The sequence below is a fragment of the Bombina bombina genome, chromosome 7 (assembly GCF_027579735.1).
Source record: "Bombina bombina isolate aBomBom1 chromosome 7, aBomBom1.pri, whole genome shotgun sequence".
Classification (NCBI taxonomy): domain Eukaryota; kingdom Metazoa; phylum Chordata; class Amphibia; order Anura; family Bombinatoridae; genus Bombina; species Bombina bombina.
Window position 1 is genome coordinate 24,435,962 of NC_069505.1, and position 26,458 is coordinate 24,462,419.

Genomic DNA, 26,458 nt, shown 5'->3' on the forward strand with positions numbered 1-26,458 from the left:
GATAGGTAGATAGATAGATACAGATAGATTGAGTGATAGATAGATAGATAGAGCTAGATAGATAGATAGATAGATATATAGGTAGATAGATAGATAAATATATAGATGAATAGATTGATTGATGATTGATAGATAGATAGATAGATAGATAGATAGATAGATAGATATAGATAGATTGATACAGATAGATAGATAGATAGATAGATATAGATAGATTGATACAGATAGATAGATAGATAGATAGATATAGATAGATAGATAGATAGATATAATCATTTTGTTAGAAAAATGTGCATTGGTTTGAAAACCTATTAGAGGTTTTTTTTAGATGTTCTAAATAACCATTGCATATTATGCAGCAGGGTTCAATAAATTGGAAGCATATTTAAGTAAGAAGCATGCATCCAGCCTTTTCACCATAACTAAATAAATATTTTATGTTGACTTCATTTATAAGATGAATTCCTCTTTAAAGTTTTCAAGAAATTAAATTCAGTATAAATATTTTTAAATCCATGCCTCTTTGTGTCTATATAGAAATATAAGTTGGTCTCCCACATTCCAAATTAAAATTCAAACAAACAATTTACAATGTAAAAAATATTTGTAGTCTTAAATTTAATATCATTTGATCACGATAGCGTTGTTGGTTAAAAAATGTGGGTTATGTTGACCAAAATGGTTAATATTAACAATCAGATTGGTTTCCCTTCCAATAATCTGCTTTGGTTACTTATCAACAAAATATTGTTTATATTTTTGGGGTGGTTCATTTGACGTGGAGAAATAAAAATGATGTGTTTGTACTTTGTGATGAATACCTAAGTATTCTTAGTAAAAACTATAGAAAATGGGAATTATTTAAGATATGAAAAAAATAATAAATTAAATTTTTTTAAAATGTGGTCATTTGTTTATAAAACTAACCATTAAATAACTAAACACTAAACAGAACTAATTAGTATTTAGCTTTTAACCCCTTCTGTCCTCCTCTCAAATTTTCATTAGGTTATTGGAACAAAAATCATTTGAGTGAGTTTGGAATGCAAGATTTGGGAAAATTTTACATATTTTTAGCAGAAATGAAGAAAAGTGTGAGAAGGTGGAATATATTAAACTAAATAATGAATATATTTGTGTGTTTCTAAACTTTACTGTAATTGAAAGACATTGAAGCATGCTGTAAATATTTACTTCAAAAAATCAATGCAATTATGATAAATTCATCATTTGAAAGAAACATATACTGTACACACATATATATATATAATAAAAATAATGTAAGGTTATTTAGATAAAACAAATACATAAATTGTTTATTAAAAAATCGAAGTAGAAATAGAAGCTTAATTTTAAAAAATGTATTTAAAAAATTATATATTTTATATCTGTCTTAAAAGTCCTTAACATTTTTTTCACATTATATTATAGGTAAAAAAAATATATGTAGACAAAGGGAAGAAGTTTAAAAATATATTCATATACCTAACTGCAGTACATTTAATTGGTGCTGTGCAATTTGAAATATAAGATAAAATTAAAGGGACAGTATACAGTAATTTTCATATAACTGCATGTAATAGACATTACTATAAAGAATAAGATGCACAGATACTGATATATAAATCCAGTATAAAATGGTTTAAAAACTTACTTAGAAGCTCTCAGTTTAGCTCTGTTGAAATGGTAGCTGGAAAGCCCACTGCAAGTGGGAAATAAGACACTCCCCACTCCCCTGTATTTTGCATATGAAAAGACCCTTCACACAAACAGGAACAAGCTGGAGTAGGTAGCTGACGGTATTCTAATAAAACTTTGGGGCTTGGTTAGGAGTCTGAAATTATTATTTAAAAATAAGCAAAACTATACATAAAAAAAAGAAAGTTATGGGCTATATAAATAGATCATCTACAAAACATTTATGCAAAGAAAAAATGAGTGTACAATGTCCCTTTAAATAAATGTGGAGTATGATTTCTGGTTGATTGTACACATTTAACACCTTTTTTATTCAAAAATATTATATGGCAGTTAGGGTGATTTTTTTGTTTTCTAAGCCATTGCAATCCAATAGAAGGCAAAGCAATTGCATTAGTAAAATTACTACAAAATATAACATTAAAACATTAAAACACACACAATTATTATTTTTTTTAAATAACAAGCGGTATATTACCAATATTTGGAGATTTTCTCAGACCTTCACAGAATCTAAAGATAAGCATCCAAAAAAAAAATGACTATTCAGTATTGATGATGAATTTGAGCAATATGTTTAACTTTTGATATTAATTACCATTTCTATGTAATAAGTATTTAAATAAATATATAAAACAAATGTACAGATTTTTTTATATTGTTACCATATGTGAAAAAGATATTATAGTAAAATGATTCTCTGTATCAAATTGTACAACTCATTTTTTTCAGAGAAGCTTTGACATCAAAATATATTAATTTAGTTTGATATAATATTAATGTTTTTCTTATGTTGAAGTTCAAATAATGTTTAAATTAAAATTTTAATGGTCATTGTAGTTGTGTTTTCTAGGGTTTAGAAAAAAAAAAATAGGTTTATTCTAATCCATTGTATGTAATTCTCTCTCTTAGCCTTTGCACAGTTTTTAAATTCAATACCATTTCTTACTATTAGAAAAAAAATGGTTTTTGAATGTCTTTGCATTACATACACCATGCAAATACTTTGCAATAAGAGTATTGACAAAGGTATTATAATTAATAATAAAACACATTTTTTTTTTTTTTAAATTACATTTTTCCTTTTTCAAGTCTTGACCTTTTGGTAGGTTCCAAATGCTTAATCTTGGCTGGTTGTATGGCTTTTCATATTTAACATTTTTATGTGTGCTCAATTCCCATGTTTCAATTGTAAGAATAAACCTAAATGAGTTATTTCCAGTACATTTAATGGGAATACATTAAATGGAAAATACAATGCATTGTCACCTTAATTACACACTTTATAAATTAATATAACTAATAAAATGAATTAAAAAAAATACATTAAAACAAGAGGTAGTCACCATTGATTTTCAATAAATTAACCACCATATTTTATATTCATATTGGCTGTGCTTGTATTTTATTTATGTCTGTGGATGTTCAGTAAAAATCCAGATTAAACCCTGCTTCATTTATGTTTACCAAATCTAAGAGATATACAACCAAATAGGCTGGAATGTCATAAAAATACTAAAAATACTCAGAGAACGCCCAAATGAAATACACACTTTTTGTAGTACAGTAATGGGAATGCTGTTATCATAATCCTAACATTTAAGACAGTTGTTGAGGTTTTGTCTAAATATGTGCAAAAAATGCAGTTCCCTTTGCTGGTGTGTAGGTTTAGTTAGACTGGATGTTTTTGTATAATTGTTGTGACATTAACGGGGTTCTTTGTCAGAGCTAAAGCTATTTATTTATGTATTTTAGTATAGTGGAGTGAGCAGTGGAAGAATTTTCTCATTGCAGATTAAGCAATGGGAATAATTTACCATTGTGTAACTATCATCTTAAGAACTTTACCATTTAGAAGAGTATTGTTCTAGTGAATGTTGTTATAGTCATGCTTAATAATAAGCAATGTGATAAATGACTCATAAAAAAGAGCATTGCAATGACAGAGCAGGAAATAGATGATTGTTGTGGTGGAAATGTAAAGAATAGTGTCATAGTTGTACTAGAAATAGATTGTGTTCCCATGGATAAGCATTGTCATGGGTAACTAGAAATGGATGAGAGTTTTTAACATTGAACTACAATTACAAGAGGATTGCCATGGTGGTGTTCGAAATGAATGAGCATTCTAGAAATGGAAGACGCTTGTCGTGTCTGAGTAAGGAATGGAAGAGCATTGCTATAGTTGAACTTTACACAGTGGACAATTTTCATGGTTAATCTACAAATAGAAAAGTGTTGAAATGGTAAAGCATTATCAAGGTTAAAAATTAAAGAGAAAAGTATAAAAGGTTTTACTAGAGATGATAGAGCTTTCTTGAGGTTACCTGAAGATGGGAAGTATCATCATGTAAGCTAGAAATGCTTTGAATGAATTAGGAATGGAGGGTTAATGCCATAATGGTTGTATGAATGGATTGTTGTAGCCAAGCTAGAAATGGAAGAGTATTATTACGTCTAATCAGAAATGGAAATCTTGTCCTGCTCCAAAGATCAAACCATTGACACTTTAAAACTCACATTTTATACATTTGCATTTCTATAAAGGTTTACATTTTGGAAACATAGATTATGAAATTTTCCCTATTCTTGCAGTCCATTCCTAATCTAAAAAATATATACTTTTGTTGGACGGTGATGGGGCCATGGAGGGGTTAATCTTCTAAATCTCTTTTAACCTTGCTCTAACCACTGTAACTGTGCCATGACCTGTTAACCTCTAACCTTTCACCTTTCAGATCCTAATGCTTGTAATGTTCTTTTATTAAAACTCTATAAAGGGAACCCAGATAGTGACAGATTGGCACTTGCCCGTCAGCGCATCCCCTACCGCCTGGGTCGCGTTGTAGACGAGTGGCTGCTAGACAAAGGTAACTTTCTGGGGGAAGGGGAAGCTTGGTTAAACATTTTGTACAGTGAGAAGGGGGAGAAAATTCATCTTAACAAAAAATAAAAAATAAAATGAGGAATGATGTCCACCGCGGTATTGGAACCATACTCAACACCTTTCCTCCATTACACCCCTACCCTTTCTTTATTTCCTTTTCTTACTTTGCCTGGATCTCTCTATATTTTACCCAACCATTCTGAAGATTCAGTGGAAATGTTAGAATTGTTCATTCTGAAATCTCTAAAATTAATTTTATTTTAGATTTTGTAAACTTAAGAACAATGATATATTATTAGAGTCCCAAACTTAGGATACTGATCTTCTGCAAATGAGACTCGTGCCTTTTTTATTACTGTAGAAGCTTCACCACATTCTTAATGAAACTATTAATATTCAGTTTTCAGCATTGAAATAGAGAAGGTCTAGGTTTGAAAATAAACGTTAATTGAACCCTAAACCATCTATTTATTTTTCTCTTGTCACATATGAATCTGGTATCTTGGGAAAACTTCCAATTTGAACAAGCTAACTGGAAAACAGCACATATATGTGTGGGCATCAAATCCAAGGCTGCCAAGGCTCAATATCAGCAAAAGAACAAAGGTGATTCCAGCCTCACTTTATACAAAGGACCTTTATTGTTGTTCTACAGGGTCCAAAGGATAAAATACAATGTTCCGGGCCTACTTTAGGCCCTTAGTCATGCATACCCTTGACTAAGGGACTAAAGTAGGCTTGAAATGTTCTATTTTATTCCTATGGACCCTGTAGAAAAACAATAAAGGTAATTTTTATAAATTGAGGCTGGTATAACCATTGTTCTTTTGAAGATCTTGGGAAAAGACAACTTTGGTTACAATAATATTTACACTTCTATGGTTTGGGCATCTTCATACACGTGTGAGTATCCCAGAACATAAGAGGTTTCAGCTTCCCAACCACAATGTTTTCTGCTCTTGTTGCTACTGAAAAACGCACCGCGAGATGATGCTCCTACTATCTTATATACCTGTAAAGGTCATTATAAAAAAAAACGTATTAAAACTACAGTGATATATATAAAAAAAAAGAGATTTTGACACCGAACCAGATGTGGATATAATTAAAGTGACAGTAAAGAACTAGATAGTAAAACATGACAGCATACATTCATTATAAATTATGCTTTATTTTTGTGGAATTTAGCTCTGAAAATGTGAGGATGCTCAGAGATAAGAAAGCACCTTGCAGACATTTTAAGGCTTGCCCTGCTACATATATATATTAAATTGGCTTAAATGGATAACAACTGCAAAACAAAGAACTTTATACTAACATTATGACCGTAGCAAGCCTTGATGTCTACAGAAGCAAGCCTAAATCGGCTCCTTCAAATCAGACAAGTAGAGGGTTGAATTTGGCTATAAAAAAAATAATCACTGCATTCAAGGTGTTAATTTGTTCTTGAAGTAATATGTTATCCTTTAGCAACATAATAGAAATGTCTGGTAATAACAAGTTGTTTATTGTCCCTATAATAATACAATAGTATTTTTCACAGGGGTATTACGGTGCATATACCTGATAAATATTATCTAGTAATTTTACTTAAAATTTGGTTTAGACATATAATCTTTGAAGCAGATTTTTCTTTTTTTCCCTTATAATACCTTATATTTGTTTCCTACAAAAACAGATAAAGTGGAGCACAATTTAGCACTCCCACTCACACGTTAACTTCGCTATGCATGTTGGGTTGCACTTGTATTACAAGTTGTATTGCACGAGTGCAAAAAAACCAAAAAGACAAACTTAGACTATTGCAACTGCAGTAACATTTTCCCCCCATAGACTTTAAATGAGAGCGAAAAGTGAAAAAGAAAAAACTATATATATAGATATATACAGATATCTATAGGAATATCAATTTAAATATACCTGGAACATATTCCCCTATGTGCAGAACATTGGAATGGGAAATATTTACAGTGCATACACAGTTAAACACTTTATTAAAATAATTATTGCATAAATAGGATTTTTAAGCTACTTGACTGCAAAGGGCTTCAAATACACTTGTATATATGTCTATATATGTATACATTTGTATTTATGTCTTTATATGTGTATATGTCTGTAAATACATATATACACATATAAATACATAAATACATACAGTATCCCACAAAAGTGAGTACACCCCTCACATTTTTGTAAATATTTATTATATCTTTTCATGTGACAACACTGAAGAAATGACACTTTGCAACAATGTAAATTAGTGAGTGTACAGCCTGTATAACAGTGTAAATTTGCTGTCCCCACAAAATAAATCAACACACAGGCATTAATGTCTAAACTGTTGGCAACAAAAGTGAGTACACCCCTAAGTGGAAATGTCCAAATTGGGCCCAAAGTGTCAATATTTTGTGTGGCCACCATTATTTTCCAGCACTGTCTTAACCCTCTTGGGCTTGGAGTTCACCAGAGCTTCACAGGTTGCCACTGGAGTCTTCTTCCACTCCTCCATGACGACATCAGAGAGCTGGTGGATGTTAGAGACCTTGTGTTCCCCCACCTTCCATTTGAGGATGCCCCACAGATGCTCAATAGGGTTTAGGTCTGGAGTCATGCTTGGCCAGTCCATCACCTTTACCCTCAGCTTCTTTAGCAAGGCAGTGGTCATCTTGGAGGTGTGTTTGGGGTTGTATCATGTTGGAATACTGCCCTGCGGCCTAGTTTCCGAAGGGAGGGGATCATGCTTTGCTTCATTATGTCACAGTACATATTGGCATTCATGGTTCCCTCAATGAACTGTAGCTCCCCAGTGCTGGCAGCACTCATGCAGGCCCAGACCATGACACTCCCACCACCATGCTTGACTGTAGGCAAGACACACTTGGCTTTGTACTCCTCACCTAGTTGCTGCCACACATGCTTGACACCATCTGAACCCAATAAGTTTATCTTGGTCTCATCGGACCACAGTTCATGGTTCCAGTAATCCATGTCCTTAGTCTGCTTGCATTCTGCAAACTGTTTGCGGGCTTTCTTGTGCATCATCTTTAGAAGAGGCTTTCTTCTGGGACAACCATGCAGTCCAATTTGATACAGTGTGTGGTGCATGGTCTGAGCACTGACAGGCTGACCCCTTCCCCCTTCAACCTCTGCAGCAATGCTGGCAGAACTCATACGTCTATTTCTCATTAACAACCTCTGGATATGACGCTGGGCATGTGCACTCAACTTCTTTGGTCAAACATGGCGAGGCCTGTTCTGAGTGGAACCTGTCCTGTGAAACCGTTGTATGGTCTTGGCAATCTTCTTATAGCCTAGGCCATCTTTATGTAGAGCAACAATTATTTTTTTCAGATCCTGAGAGAGTTCTTTGACATGAGGCGCCATGTTGAACTTCCAGTGACCAGTATAAGAGAGTGTGAGAGTGATAACACCAAATTTAACACACCTGCTCCCCATTCACACCTGAGACCTTTTAACACTAATGAGTCACATGACACCGGGGGAGGGAAAATGGCTAATTGGGCCCAATTTGGACATTTCCACTTAGGGGTGTACTCACTTTTGTTGCCAACAGTTTAGACATTAATGGCTGTGTGTTGAGTTATTTTGAGGGGACAGCAAATTTACACTGTTATACAGGCTGTACACTCACTACTTTACATTGTAGCAAAGTGTCATTTCTTCAGTGTTACATGAAATTATATAATAAAATATTTACAGAAATGTGAGGGGTGTACTCACTTTTGTGGGATACTGTATGTAAACACATATAAATGTATATATACATACATACATATTTAGATATGTATGTATTTCTATGTTAAAGCCCTTTGCAGCCCTTTTTACTAACACCTGAAACCTCATATCTCTAAGCCCTTATAACTTTTTAATGCAATTTTTTTAAAATATTTTTTATTAGTGTTAATATGAGTGTAACTGTACTTTTAAAAGTATTTTGATGTATTTTGTGCCACTGTTTAGTCTTGTGCAACAGCTTACCAGAGCTCTGAAGTTGCGCTAACCTGACAAGCTTAAATCGCGATAGCCCTCACGCATTTGCATTTACTTTCAACTTGTAATATGCGCAAAAAACAGATATCTCGTGCAACAGTTAGCGCGCCACTCGTATCCTAGCCCTTAATTGCCTGGAAGTCTAGCGATGCGCTCAGTGATTTAATAATTTATACAAGAGTGGCTTTTTTTGTCATCCAAACCGGATGTTTAATGCTATTTTATTACTTAAAATACAACTTTTTATATTTAGCTGTTTTATAATCAAGCAAAATTTTTTGACAGTTTTGTGGACCATTTATAAAAGCTTCTCAACAAACTAGTGCTTAACGCAGAATTCTGCTAGTTTTAATTGTTCTACGGATTTATGAGAATCAAGTGTGTACTGTGGATGTTACGCTCATGCTTTTGATATGCAGTCTATTTCAGGCTTAAATACCATGAGATGGCTTACATTCTATTGCAGTTGTAAATTTTACTATATGATGGGGAAAAAAAGGCAGCAGTTTTCATTGAAAACTAAAGATTTTGCAAGATAACAATTATATAGCTACAAAAAAAATCAAAATCAATATATTTTACTGTTAGATTTACACTTTTTATTTTAGGTGATTAAACTATTACAGGGATATTAATAGGGCATCCAGGTATGTAGCATTGAATTTAAGTTAAACAAAAACATTGGCAGTGAACAGATCTTAAAAAAAAAATAAAAAAAAAAAAAAAAGTGCGCATTACAGACATAGGGGCCGATTTATTAAAGGGACACTGAACCCATTTTTTTTTTCTTTAGTGATTCAGATAGAGCATGCCATTTTAAGCAACTTTCTAATATACTCCTATTATCAAATTTTCTTCATTCTCTTGGTGTGTTTATTTGAAAATCAAGAATGTAAGTTTAGATGCCGGCCCATTTTTGGTGAACAACCTGGGTTGTCCTTGCTGATAGGACAGCACCAATAAAAAAGTGCTGTCCATGATTCTGAACCAAAAATTTGGGTTCAGTGTCCCTTTAAGCTCAGTATGAAGCTTGATGCCACTGTTTCCGCACAAGCCTTTATGCTCTAAAGACCGCTGCTCCTTAACTTGTCCGCCTGCTCTGAGGCCGCGCACAGAAATCAACCCGTTCGGGTTGATTGAGAACCCTAACTAGCGGCCGATTGGCGGCGAATCTGCAGGGGGCAGCATTGCACCAGCACTGCTTGTACAATAATGTCTGCTTGCACTATGATAAATCTACCCCATAGGGTACAAATTATAATAGATAACTTGTAATTTCCCTATATTTAATATATATGTATATCATGAGCAATTAAAGACAGTGCAAAAGGTCTACACATAAAAACATTTTATTTATGCACAATATATACAGTATAAGCAATTAATTGCAAATTTACAAAAGGTCTATATGCACAGGATATTTTAGCAATAAAGTGCTGCATTACATAAGGTCTGCACACACAATAAGTGTTTATATATGCACAGTATATATCAGTAATTAAGTGCCACATTACAAAAGGTCTGCACACACAATAAGTGTTTATATATGCACCGTATATATCAGTAATTAAGTGCTGCATTACATAAGGTCTGCACACACAATAAATGTTTATATATGCACAGTATATATCAGAAATTAAGTGCTGCATTACATAAGGTCTGCACACACAATAAATGTTTATATATGCACAGTATATATCAGTAATTAAGTGCAGGATTACATACGGTCTGCACACACAATAAATGTTTATATGTGCACAGTATATATCAGTAATTAAGTGCTGCATTACATAAGGTCTGCACACACAATAAATGTTTATATATGCACAGTATATATCAGTAATTAAGTGCCGCAATACATAAGGTCTATACACACAATAAATGTTTATATATGCACAGTATATATCAGTAATTAAATGCAGCATTACATAAGGTCTGCACACACAATAAATGTTTATATATGCACAGGATATATTAGCAATAAAGTGCTGCATTACATAAGGTCTGCACACACAATAAGTGTTTATATATGTACAGTATATATCAGTAATTAAGTGCGGCATTACATAAGGTCTGCACACACAATAAATGTTTATATATGCACAGTATATATCAGTAATTAAGTGCTGCATTACATAAGGTCTGCACACACAATAAATGTTTATATATGCACAGTATATATCAGTAATTAAGTGCCGCATTATAAAGGTCTGCACACACAATAAATGTTTATATATACACGGTATATATCAGTAATTAAGTGCTGCATTACAAAAAATCTGCACACACAATAAATCTTTATATATGCACAGTATATATCAGTAATTAAGTGCCGCATTATAAAGGTCTGCACACACAATAAATGTTTATATATACACGGTATATATCAGTAATTAAGTGCGCATTACAAAAAGTCTGCACACACAATAAATCTTTATATATGCACAGTATATATCAGTAATTAAGTGCCGCATTACATAAGGTCTGCACACACAATACATGTTTATATATGCACAGTATATATTAGTAATAAATGCTGCATTACATAAGGTCTGCACACACAATAAATGTTTATATATGCACAGTATATATCAGTAATTAAGTGCTACATTACATAAGATCTGTACAAACAATAAATGTTTATATATGCACAGTATATATCAGTAATTAAGTGCTACATTATATAAGATCTGCACACACAATAAATGTTTATATATGCACAGTATATATCAGTAATTAAGTGCTGCATTACATAAGGTCTGCACACACAATAAATGTTTATATATGCACAGTATATAACACAATAAATGTTTATATATGCACAGTATATATCAGTAATTAAGTGCTGCATTACAAAAGGTCTGCACACACAATAAATATTTTATATGTACAGTATATATCAGTAATTAAGTACTGCATTACATAAGATCTGCACCCACAATAAATGTTTATATATGCAACGTAAATATCAGTAATTAAGTGCTGCATTACACAAAGTCTGCACACACAATAAATGTTTATATATGCAAAGTATATATCAGTAATTAAATGCTGCATTACATAAGGTCTGCACACAATAAATGTTTATTTATGCACAGTATATATATCAGTAATTAAGTGCTGTATTACAAAAGGTCTGCACACACAATAAATGTTTATATATGCACAGTATATATCAGTAATTAAGTGCTGCATTACAAAAGGTCTGCACACACAATAAATGTATATATATGCACAGTATATATCAGTAATTACGTGCTGCATTACAAAAGGTCTGCACACACAATAACTGTTTATATATGCACGGTATATATAAGTAATTAAGTGCTGCATTACACAAGGGCCTCTATTTATCAACGGTCTTGCAGACCTGATCTGACAGTGCGGATCAGGTCCGCAAGACCTCGCTAAATGCGGAGAGCAATACGCTCTCCGCATTTAACATTGCACCAGCAGCTCACAAGAGCTGCTTGTGCAACGCCGCCCCCTGCTGACTCAGGGAGGTGTCAATCAACCCGATCGTACTCGATCGGGTTGATTTCCGGCGATGTCTGTAGGCCTGCTCAGAGCAGGCGGACAGGGTTATGGAGCAGCGGTCTTTAGACCGCTGCTTCATAACTTGTGTTTCTGGCAAGTCTGAAGACTGTACGGAGCTTGATAAATATTGGCCAGAGTCTGCACACACAATAAATGTTTATATATGCACAGTATATATCAGTAATTAAGTGCTGCATTACATAAGGTCTGCACACACAATAAATGTTTATATATGCACAGTATATATCAGTAATTAAGTGCTGCATTACATAAGGTCTGCACACACAATAAGTGTTTATATATGCACAGTATATATCAGTAATTAAGTGCTGTATTACATAAGGTCAACACACACAATAAATGTCTATATATGCACAGTATATATCAGTAATCAAGTGCTGCATTGCAAAAGGTCTGCCCACACAATAAATGTTTATATATGCACAGTATATATCAGTAATTAAGTGCTGCATTACATAAGGTCTGCACACACAATAAATGTTTATATATGCACAGTATATATCAGTAATTAAGTGCTGCATTACATAAGGTCTGCACACACAATAAGTGTTTATATATGCACAGTATATATCAATAATTAAGTGCTGCATTACATAAAGTCAACACACACAATAAATGTTTATATATGCACAGTATATATCAGTAATAAAGTGCTGCATTACATAAGGTCAACACACACAATAAATGTTTATATATGCACAGTATATATCAGTAATAAAGTGCGGTATTACATAAGGTCTGCACACATAATAAATGTTTATATATGCACAGTATATATATCAGTAAATAAGTGCTGTATTACAAAAGGTCTGCACACACAATAAATGTTTATATATGCACAGTATATATCAGTAATTAAGGGCTGCATTACAAAAGGTCTGCACACACAATAAATGTATATATATGCACAGTATATAAAAAAAAAAAAGTATCATTGCTCAATGCAATACTCTTGTTATTTTGATATATATATATATATATATATATATATATACACACACCCAGTATATATCAGTAATTAAGTACTACATTACATAAGGTCTATACACACAATAAATGTTTATATATGCATAGTATATATCAGTAATTAAGTGCTGCATTACATAAGGTCTGCACACACAATAAATGTTTATATATGCACAGTATATATCAGTAATTAAGTGCTGCATTACATAAGGTCTGCACACAAATACATTTTTATACAAGCGCACTATATATCAGTAATTAAGTTCTGCATTACAAAGGGTCTGCACACACAATAAATGTTTATATATGCACATTATATATCTGTAATTAAGTGCTGCATTACATAAGTTCTGCACACACAATAAATGTTTATATATGCTCAGTATATATCAGTAATAAAGTGCTGCATTACATAAGGTCTGCACACACAATAAGTGTTTATAAATGCACAGTATATATCAATAATTAAGTGCTGCATTACATAAGGTCAACACACACAATAAATGTTTATATATGCACAGTATATATCAGTAATAAAGTGCTGCATTACATAAGGTCTGCACACATAATAAATGTTTATATATATATATATATATATATATATATATATATATATACACACACAGTATATATCAGTAATTAAGTACTACATTACATAAGGTCTATACACACAATAAATGTTTATATATGCATAGTATATATCAGTAATTAAGTGCTGCATTACATAAGGTCTGCACACACAATAAATGTTTATATATGCACAGTATATATCAGTAATTAAGTGCTGCATTACATAAGGTCTGCACACAAATAAATGTTTATACAAGCGCACTATATATCAGTAATTAAGTTCTGCATTACAAAGGGTCTGCACACACAATAAATGTTTATATATGCACATTATATATCAGTAATTAAGTGCTGCATTACATAAGTTCTGCACACACAATAAATGTTTATATATGCACAGTATATATCAGTAATAAAGTGCTGCATTACATAAGGTCTGCACACACAATAAGTGTTTATATATGCATAGTATATATCAATAATTAAGTGCTGCATTACATAAGGTCAACACACACAATACATGTTTATATATGCACAGTATATATCAGTAATAAAGTGCGGCATTACATAAGGTCTGCACACATAATAAATGTTTATATATATATATATATATATATATATATATATATACAGTATATATCAGTAATTAAGTACTACATTACATAAGGTCTATACACACAATAAATGTTTATATATGCATAGTATGTATCCGTAATTAAGTGCTGCATTACAAAAAGTCTGCACACACAATAAATGTTTATATATGCACAGTATATATCAATAATAAAGTGCTGCATTACATAAGGTCTGCACACACAATAAATATTTATATATGCACAGTATATATCAGTAATAAAGTGCTGCATTACATAAGGTCAACACACACAATAAATGTTTATATATGCACAGTATATATCAGTAATAAAGTGCTGCATTACATAAGGTCTGCACACATAATAAATGTTTATATATATTATATATATATATATATATATATATATATATATATATATATATACACAGTTTATATCAGTAATTAAGTACTACATTACATAAGGTCTATACACACAATAAATGTTTATATATGCATAGTATATATCAGTAATTAAGTGCTGCATTACAAAAGGTCTGCACACACAATAAATGTTTATATATGTACAGTATATATCAGTAATTAAGTGCTGTATTACATAAGGTCTGCACACACAATAAATGTTTATATACACAGTATATATCAGTAATTAAGTACAGCATTACAAAAGGTCTGCACACACAATAAATGTTTATATATGCAAAGTATATATCAGTAATTAAGTGCTGCATTACATAAGGTCTGCACACACAATAAATGTTTATATATGCAGAGTATATATCAGTAATTAAGTGCTGCATTACAAAAGGTCTGCATACACAATAAATGTTTATATATGCACAGTATATATCAGTAATTAAGTGCTGCATTACAAAAGTCTGCACACACAATAAATGTTTATATATGCACAGTATATATCAGTAATTACATGCTGCATTACATAAGGTCTGCACACACAATAAATGTTTATATATGCACAGTATATATCAGTAATTAAGTGCTACATTACATAAGGTCTGCACACACAATAAATGTTTATATAAGCACAGTATATATCAGTAATTAAGTGCTACATTACATAAGGTCTGCACACACAATAAATGTTTATATATGCACATTATATATCAGTAATTAAGTGCTGCATTACATAAGGTCTGCACACACAATAAATGTTTATATATGCAGAGTATATATCAGTAATTAAGTGCTACATTACATAAGGTCTGCACACACAATAAATGTTTATATATGCACAGTATATATCACTAATTAAGTGCTGCATTACATAAGGTCTGCACACACAATAAATGTTTATATATGCACAGTATATATCAGTAATTAAGTGCTGCATTACATAAGGTCTGCACACACAATAAATGTTTATATATGCAGAGTATATATCAGTAATTAAGTGCTACATTACATAAGGTCTGCACACACAATAAATGTTTATATATGCAGAGTATATATCAGTAATTAAGTGCTACATTACATAAGGTCTGCACACACAATAAATGTTTATATATGCAGAGTATATATCAGTAATTAAGTACTGCATTACATAAGGTCTGTACAGACAATAAATGTTTATATATGCACAGTATATATCAGTAATTAAGTGCCACATTACATAAGGTCTGAGCATACAATAAATGTTTATATATGCACAGTATATATCCGTAATTAAGTGCTGCATTACATAAGGTCTGCACACACAATAAATGTTTATATATGCACAATATATATCAGTAATTAAGTGCTGCATTACATAAGGTCTGCACACACAATAAATGTTTATATATGCACAGTATATATCAGTAATCAAGTGCTGCATTACATAAGGTCTGCACACACAATAAATGTTTATATATGCACAGTATATATCAGTAATTAAGTGCTGAATTACATAAGGTCTGCACACACAATAAATGTTTATATATGCACAGTATATATCAGTAATTAAGTGCTGCATTACATAAGGTCTGCACACACAATAAATGTTTATATATGCACAGTATATATCAGTAATTAAGTGTTGTATTACATAAGGTCTGCACACACAATAAATGTTTATATATGCACAGTATATATCAGAAATTAAGTGCTGCATTACAAAAGGTCTGCACACACAATAAATGTTTATATATGCACAGTATATATCAGTAATTAAGTGCTGCATTACATAAGGTCTGCACACACAATAAATGTTTATATATGCACAGTATATATCAGAAGTCAAAGCGATATGAAACCCCAAAAAATTATTTTGTTATTAAGATAGAGCAATAAATTTTTTAAAGAGTTTCCATTTAACTTCTATTTTCAAATTAGCGTTGTTCTCTTGATATTGTTTGTTGAAGAGATACCTAGATAGGTATCTGGAGCACTACATAGCAGGAAATAGTGCTGCCATCTCGTGCTCTTGCAAATCTACTGCCATATAGTGCTCTAGATGTGCACGCTCCTGAGCTTACGTACCTGTTTTTCAACAAAAGATACCAAGAGAAGAGTTGTTTAAAACTACATGCTCTGCCTGATTCATGAAAGAACCTTTTGTTGGTTTCATGTCCCTTTAAAGGGATACTAAATAAAAAAAAAATCTTTAATAATAGAGAACCAATAGAGAACCAATTTTAAGCAACTTTCTAATTTGTCTTAGTTTCTATTTTTATTTGTTCTCTTTCTATTTTTATTTGAAAAGCAAGAATGTAAAACTTAGGAGCCGGCCCATATTTGGGCCAGATCTTGGACAGCGTTTGCTGATTGGTGGCTAAATATAGCCACCAATAAACAAGCACAATTCATTGTGCTGACCCTAAAATGGGCCTAATCTTTACATTCCTGCTTTTCAAATAAAGACACAAAGAGAATGAATAACAATTGATAATAGGAGTAAATTAGAAAGTTGCTTAAAATTGCTGCTCTTTCTGAATCATTAAAGAAAAAAAATTGGGTTTAGTGTCCCTTTAAGCACTGTGTTGGAAAATATTTGCATAAGAAAACATGTTTAAGAGAATAATTTGTCATTTTGTTGGAAAATGTGCACTGATTTGAAGTCCAGAGGCACACCCTTTTAAAAGTAATATATAACACAATAAGAGTGTAGAAAGTTAAAAGTCTAAGTATTTTTACTACACCTATTTAAACATTCAGACTGATGTTTACATTTATTCAAAGCTACAATTTGCAATTGGTGGACGCGCGTTTTACCCTTGTCCAACACCTCTAGACCACATGATTAGTTCAGGTCATAGTGTTCCTTTAAGCCAGCTGATAACAGTTATTCAGAATACATTCCCATTGAGGTTATAGCACAATTAATCCTATATTGGATTTTGCTGGGACATGTGCATTATTTCGCACTTATTGGAATTGAACTTCCACTGTTTAATTTTACTAATTAACCTGAATCATTAATCTTTGTGCTTATACTCTCCAACCTGGAATGTTAAACCTGATGGTGTTTTTTTCATTTGCTGAAAGCACAATCTAATTAATCTGTCATTTGATGCCCTCATCCATTCATAAATGACACAAAGCACACACACACATGTATACATACATTGATACACACATATATACATTTATACACACATATATACATTTATACACACATATATACACACATATATACACATATATACATTTATACACACATATATACATTTACATACACATGTATACATTTACATACACATATATACATTTACATACACATATATACATTTATACACACATATATACATTTATACACACATATATACATTTATACACAAATATATACACACATATATACACATATATACATTTATACACACATATATACATTTATGCACACATATATACATTTACATACACATATATACATTTATACACACATATATACATTTATACACACATATATACATTTACATACACATATATACATTTATACACACATATATACATTTATACACACATATATACATTTACATACACACATATATACATTTATACACACATATATACATTTACACACACATATATACATTTACATACACACATATATACATTTATACACACATATATACATTTATACACACATATATACATTTACATACACATATATACATTTATACACACATATATACACACATATATACACATATATACATTTATACACACATATATACATTTATACACACATATATACACACATATATACACATATATACATTTATACACACATATATACACACATATATACACATATATACATTTATACACACATATATACATTTATACACACATATATACATTTATACAGACATATATACACACATATATACACATATATACATTTACATACACATATATACATTTATACACACATATATACATTTATACACACATATATACACATATATACATTTACATACACATATATACATTTATACACACATATATACATTTATACACACATATATACATTTACACACACATATATACATTTACATACACACATATATACATTTGTACACACATATATACATTTACATACACATATATACATTTACATACACATATATACATTTATACACACATATATACATTTATACACACATATATACACACATATATACACATATATACATTTATACACACATATATACATTTATACACACATATATACATTTATACACACATATATACACACATATATACATTTATACACACATATATACATTTATACACAAATATATACACACATATATACACATATATACATTTATACACACATATATACATTTATACACACATATATACATTTACATACACATATATACATTTACATACACATATATACATTTATACACACATATATACATTTATACACACATATATACATTTACATACACACATATATACATTTATACACACATATATACATTTACACACACATATATACATTTACATACACACATATATACATTTACATACACACATATATACATTTACACACACATATATACATTTACATACACACATATATACATTTATACACACATATATACATTTATACACACATATATACATTTACATACACATATATACATTTATACACACATATATACACACATATATACACATATATACATTTATACACACATATATACATTTATACACACATATATACATTTATACAGACATATATACACACATATATACACATATATACATTTATACACACATATATACATTTATACACACATATATACATTTATACAGACATATATACACACATATATACACATATATACATTTACATACACATATATACATTTATACACACATATATACATTTATACACACATATATACACATATATACATTTACATACACATATATACATTTATACACACATATATACATTTATACACACATATATACATTTACACACACATATATACATTTACATACACACATATATACATTTATACACACATATATACATTTACATACACATATATACATTTACATACACATATATACATTTATACACACATATATACATTTATACACACATATATACACACATATATACACATATATACATTTATACACACATATATACATTTATACACACATATATACATTTATACACACATATATACACACATATATACATTTATACACACATATATACATTTATACACACATATATACACACATATATACACATATATACATTTATACACACATGTATACATTTATACCCACATATATACATTTACATACACATATATACATTTACATACACATATATACATTTATACACACACATATACATTTATACACACACATATATACATTTATACACACACATATACATTTATACACACATATATACATTTATACAGACATATATACACACATATATATACATTTATACACACATATATACATTTATACACACATATATACATTTACATACACATATATACATTTATACACACATATATACATTGATACACACATATATACATTTATACACACACATATACATTTATACATATATACACACACATATACATTTGTACAGACACATATATACACACATATTTTTATACAGACACATTATTGAAATGGTTAAAATAAGTTTTTTTTAGTCCTTTTTGATTACTAACTGGAATTAAAGAGACAAATACCATTATCAATATTTTTTTTATTATTTACATTTATTTTATTTTTGTGATCCCAGGGAGGAAATATAACCTTTTAGCACAAATCTTAGCATTTTTTTAACATAATTTATTTATAATATATTTATTTTATCTTATTTTTTAGTACCAGTTATACTAACTGGTCACCATTTTTTTTTTTAACGCATCTCTCTACCAGAATACAATAGTAGTTTTTAAAATGGCCATGAAATATTTATTTACTGGGATAGTCTAACAGGCCCATTTATCAAGCTCCGTACGGAGCTTGAAGGGCCGTGTTTCTGGCGAGTCTTCAGACTCGCCAGAAACACCAGTTATGAAGCAGTGCTCTAAAGACCGCTACTCCATAACCCTGTCTGCCTGCTCTGATGAGGCGGACAGGAATCGCCAGAAATCAAACCGATCTAGTACGATCGGGTTGATTGACACCCCCCTGCTGGCGGCCGATTGGCCGCGAGTCAGCAGGGGGCGGCGTTGCACCAGCGCTCTTGTGAGCTGCTGGTGCAATGTTACTCTCCGCATTTAGCGAGGTCTTGCGGACCTGATCCGCAGTGTCGGATCAGGTCCGCAAGCCCTTTGATAAATGGGCCCCCATGAATAAAGCAGATTTAGATATCAAAAAAATCAACCAAAATATATAGAGAAGTAAATAAAGAAGTACATAGAATGTACATTTCAGTAAACATCTACAGAACACGCTTGATCTTCAAGAATTCTATGTGAAGTTTAAATTAACTGAGAATATAAAATATTTCATGTCATCTGGATTTATGTTTTTTATATATTAAACAATATATTTATATTTTCCATTGGGAAGTAATAACGTCATACTTTAAATATCTATATATCTATTGCTAGTTTTATGAAGAGAAATCACTTTAGAAATCTGATTCTAAATTTTAGTTAGCATTACTTTTTACTTAGTAACTTGGTATATTTTGTGTATGTTCAACTCTAAAACTAATTTATTGTTGCAAAAGTACTATATAAATCATTTTTATTGTAACACTCTAAAAAATGTTTTCGTTAAATATGATTGCCAATAAATAATACATATTTATTGCCAGTATTCTAGGGATGGGCTAATGTTTGAATACATTAGTAAAATCAGTAAATATTGTCCGTAATTTTTATTGTTTTAAATGAATATTGAATGCACAAAGAGCAATGCAGCATTTCAATAGGAAATGTAACATTCAGATATTCAAATATCAATATAGAAATGCTAGTTATCATAGGCTTTAAAGACAATCTATGGAAATAAAACATTTAGATTATAAATCCAAATGTTATATTTGAATATTAGATTTGATATTCTAATATTAATATTCCATATTTGTTTTTCTATATTATTTATCTGCAGTATCCATATAGTGAGTTGAAAAAGTAGGTACAAAATCTTAAATTCCTACATGTTGTAAGAGTTCCTATATTTTGAAATCAGTGGAATCTTATGAAATTGGAGATAATAGTAATTTAGGGGAAATATGTTTTTTTTTTAAATGTTATTTAAAGAGTGTTTGACACAACAGGTTGGGTAGCCCTTCGTGCTGATTTTGTAGAAATTCTTATATTCTTTTCCTTCTTCCATTCCTTAGTTCTTCCCATATTTCTTTATTATATGTGGTGTTTTTGACATTTCCTCTAGAATTCTCTTCTCCTTCTCACTCCTTGCAAAACCTAAATTTGAAATCTATTTCTATATACGTGTATATGAATACAAAAGTCTAACCTTAAATTTAACCATCTAATAACTTTTGCTAAACAGCTGATAAACATTTTTTTGATATTTTCTTTCTTATTTATCTTTATCTGCGACCTATGTATAAAAATGAGCAATAATAGGAAAGAGAGAGAAAACTTAAAGCTTATAAACCCAATGCATAAAAACGTTAAAGGGACTAATTTTATTTCAATGAAATGAAAAAATATTGGAATAACAAATTTTTAACCCTTTGCTGAACCTAAAATTGGAAATCCTCCAATAAATTCATAAAGAAATGGAATTCTGCTGATGTTAAAGGCAACAAAATCCAAGGGTCAACTAATATTTTACAATTGTTCATTTACAACACACAATTAGCAATGCTTTCAATAAACAGCAAAAGGATTATTTTATATATTCCAAAAATGGACAATCAAATAATTTTATATTCAATCCTGTAATGTGCACCTATAATTCACAACTCAAAAGGCAACATCAGTTGTATACAATAAGAACTGCCAGTCTCTGGAGTATGTCTTGAAATAAAAAACACTCTTATACAATAAACAAACATGGTCAAACTAGAAAGAAACAAGAGGAATGAAAGTTTAAAAATAAAATGAGTAACACTTGAAGGTGCAGTAAGCTACAGTTTATAGGAGCTGTAGATGACATTAAAGAGACAGTCTATCCTTGCAGAAATGTTGGGGGTATTAAATTCAACGAGATTTCAAAATGGAAATATACATCCTACAGAAGTCTGATCACTCAGTAAACAGAAGGAAGTGCCGGGCAAATTACATTTTATATAATGGATAACCAGAAGCTTAAAAATGATACTTATTTTTATTTTGTTGGATAAAAATTAGTAAGGAAACCATCTAATGCCTACTAGCAAATATTAAACGAGTTCTTAAAGATAAAAATATAGGCAATCAAAACTAATTTGTTCAGAACTAATTGGATATTTGTTTTTTTAAGTTTGAAGGGTAAGATAAAATATTTTATGTGTAAATAAAATAGGTACTCAGAAACAAATTATCTAACAGATCAGTTGAATAGACATTATTAAATTAGTGAACGTCAGATGATACATTATATAACTGAGAATGAACCTTAATGAATGTGAAGAATCTAAATATTTGTGTCCATTGTTAAAGATAATTATCTTGTTGAATAAAATATTAACTTTTTCACTAAGTGAGGGCTTTCAGCAATTTCAAGATTAGAATTAAAAACTAATATAAGAGTAACTTTTTTTGATTAATAGGTCCTTCAGGAATTTAAAGAAAAGAAGACCTAAGATAATCCTTGATACTTGTAATGATAAATGATAAATCAAGATATCTGATGGAATCTATACAGATTAGCGGTGAAGACAAATAAATTATTTTTGAGGAATTTTAATGATTTGTTGAGCCACAGATTCAACCCAAAGGATGCAATTGAATAATCATATGGTTAACTTGTAAACTAAGAGAAAAATTTGAGGATTTGTTGATAGACATGACCAATAGCTTAGGATGAAGAGAGTAAAGATTTGCAGGGAGACCAATAAAGCATGCTAAAAAAATGAATATAGTTTAGTTTAAAGTGATAGTAAGCTCTCCTCTTTTTAAAATCAGATCCGGAATGTTGGTGATATTTTAGATATGAAATTCAAATACCCTGTGCTACGCCACCCACTCTTAAAAGTAAATTTTTCTGTGAGCTAAAGTTTTGAATTGTTCTCCAATCAGTGCTCTAGCTACAACAAAAGTGCCAAATGGGGAGAGCGCTGAATTTGAATTTCATATCTATATTAAAAAGTAAGTAATAGCGCATCTTTATTACATCTGATGAATTCAACTCCATCTAAAATATTACTAATATTCCGGATCTGATTTTAAATGGAAGAGAGTTTACCATCACTTTAATAGAGTAGCAGGAAAAATAAAGCAAATACAGATAGTCCATAGAAGTTCCATTCAACTTAATCAATTTGAATTCCCTGGTGAGGTGCATGACGTGAGTTTTGTGAGGTTTTTGGGTTCAAATCCATTTGTGGCACAAAAATACCTGCTCTAACTTGGATTGGGACAATTAGATAATTCGAAAATACTCTTTTAAATTGTACCCATTGGACTTGTTAAAATGATATTTTTGTTTGTTTCGAGTGACATTTTGGTTGTTGTCTCAGTTTTTTGACAATTTTTAAAAGTCCTTGCCTATGCTCAGTTCATATGTTAATAATTTTTTATTAAAAATAAAAAATATCATTCAAACCAGAATTTTAAACTATGAAACTAGTGCACAAATTAAATATGATCATTTAAATATATTAACTATAAAATAATGTCACATTATCAATACATGTCCTGCATTACTATTATTGGCTATGTAAAACAATTACTTATTAATTATCTGTCATGTGTCCTATTCACTTCTTTTTGGTATCTGAATAAAACTTTTTAGTTTAATTCTATTACCTAATTTATTTTGTTCACACTGCTGATTGGTGTCTGAACATGTATGACTTTCAGATAGCTCCAAGAAGTGCATTACTGCTCCTTCAACAAAGGATGCCAAGATAATGAAGCAAATTTGATTACCGAAATACATTGGATAGTTGTATGATCTATCTAAATAATTTTTGGGGGGTTTGTGTTCTTTTTTTGAAAGACAAGACCAAAATATCTGACAGGATCTAAAATGTATTTTATAGATTAGAACTTAGATAAAAGACCATAAAGATAATTTAAATATACTTCCAACATTATAGATCAATTAACCTTGTAAATACATAAAAATGAATAGGAACAAAATGAACTAATTCCATTTGTAGTCTCTGAGTTTAATACTTGCTCTCATGTGGTGGTGTTTTAGAGATAATTTCATTGCCAAAAAAGGAGAACTCAGAAAAATATATATCGGAGCAGGTCAAATGTAACCAGCAAATAGTTTATATCTACATAGGATACTAACTACACACATTTATCATTTCAACCAAAGGAATATTTTGAAAAATATAACAGCTTAAAGATTAAATGATATAGTGAAGGGTCCAAAACCGTCTTACCTGCTCTTTACAAATCTAAATAACATCTTGCAGATTGTATTTTATAAACAATTTTGTAGAGGACAATGGCATTGCAGAATATAAAAATGTGGCTATGGACCAATACATAACATTACAGCATTTAAATTTAGCTCTGATACCAGATAATTTAATCTAAAAATGACTATTTAATTTTAAAGATCATTTTGATATTAGGTTGTAGACCATAAACAATAAAATCATAAAAAAAAAGATTATTTTCCAGTCAAAAAGACTCAAAACACTAATAAAATAAATATATTGACTATAATAAAAAAAGTATACTAACAATAATTTTACAAATACATAATCAAGATATAAATATAGAATAAATCACCTTAGTGATTTTTAATTTATACAGAATAACAACACAAATTTGTAGCCAGTTGTAGCACTTTTCGATATTCAGAATACTAGTTTTCACCATAGATCTCTCACATACACAGTATATATATATGTATTACAAGATGAAAGGAAAAAAAATGTTTAAGAGCACTTATGCCCATTCTTCAAACAAACATTTCTGAAGAATGGGCATAAGTGCAATGAAACGTCTCTCAAATAAACAATCAGTTTGATATAAAGCCTAATAAGTGCAGATCCATAATATTATTAGAGGAACTAATATTGCTTCCATTTTATTGGTCTTACATAATTCTAGTTTTAGTGCCTCAAGTTAGTTTCTATAGCATTACCTTTTTTTTTTTTTTTTTAATCACTGCACTTGTTAACATTTTCTGGTCATGTCTTAACTATTAAGACTTTAATTAGAAACAGAATCACATAAACCAATCCAATATCAAGTGCAACATTTTTATCAATACTGCCACAAGTGATATACGACCTATAACTGTGACATGTCCTTTGTGATATATAACCCTCACATTTCTATGCCATGCACAAACCAAAGTAATACACAGATAACGTTGAGTGCATATAGTTGACCTTTAAGTGCAAATTTGTTGACTGATCAACAGTTTTACATACTGTTCAACCTTCAAATAAGTAATGTTGCCCTGGTCCAAAATGAAGTTTAATTAATAAAAGAAAAACTTTATTAACAAATCAATACACAGGAAAAAATTATCTTAATGTGTAAAATAAGTAGAGTGTCCGGCTTTCTTGACTGTAACCTTGGAATGATTATAAATTAGTTGATTTATTAATAAAGTTTTTTTTATCAAGTTAA

At 30.3% G+C, this 26,458-nt stretch overlaps 1 protein-coding gene across 1 annotated transcript in view; it reads left to right on the forward strand.

Annotated features, from left to right (window-relative positions):
* The window catches only part of LOC128665790 (neurexin-2-like), a 581,704-nt gene that overhangs the window by 429,004 nt on the left and 126,242 nt on the right, over positions 1-26,458 (forward strand).